The sequence below is a fragment of the Monopterus albus genome, unplaced genomic scaffold (assembly GCF_001952655.1).
Source record: "Monopterus albus unplaced genomic scaffold, M_albus_1.0 scaffold35.1, whole genome shotgun sequence".
Classification (NCBI taxonomy): Eukaryota; Metazoa; Chordata; class Actinopteri; order Synbranchiformes; family Synbranchidae; genus Monopterus; species Monopterus albus.
In genome coordinates, this window is record NW_018127915.1 from 564779 (window position 1) to 565495 (window position 717).

The following is a 717-nucleotide window of genomic DNA, read 5'->3' on the forward strand; positions in this document are numbered from 1 at the left end:
CACTGCCCTTCCCTTGTATGTATTATGGACCCTGTTATGTTGTCACTTTGTTGTTTTTATTCCATTAAACCACTTTTCTTTTTTTTTTTTGTACTAGCACCTGGGTCAGCCATCTTGAGTCCAACCCCAGTTCTCTCTCACCCTCCTGGTGAGGGGGACTAAACCATAACATACACGAGCACCTTACATTGAAAATGAATATGTTAAGCTTAATAAAAGTTTTTTTTTTTTTTTGTTTTTTTAACAGATATTGCATTACTTTTGCTGTGTTCTGTACTCTGTGTTCTGCAGTAACAGTGCCCCTAGTGGCGGAGCAGTGGAATAACATCCAACATAATGTATAGAACACAAAACCCTTCTGCACAGCGGCCATGTACTAGGTCCCCAGTAAGTATAGAAACCTTACTTTGAAAGCATGTATGTGTGTGTATTGTCCTTGCAGTGTCAAATGTCTTGCAAACAAACTGTAAAGTGACTTCTGGCACCAGTGAGGTGGGGTTAACGTCCATAAGAGATCATCTGAGGACTCCACTGTCTCCTCCTCTCCTCTGTCCTTCCTGTCAGAGGCTTCAGACGTGATCATAACAACACAATCTCAAAATCACATCAAAGTAGAAAATGAAACTAGAATAATATAATATTACAAAGACTACAACCCCAGCTTCCCAACTGCTCCCTTCAATCACCCCCCCCCCCCCCCCTTAATAACTTAAAAAC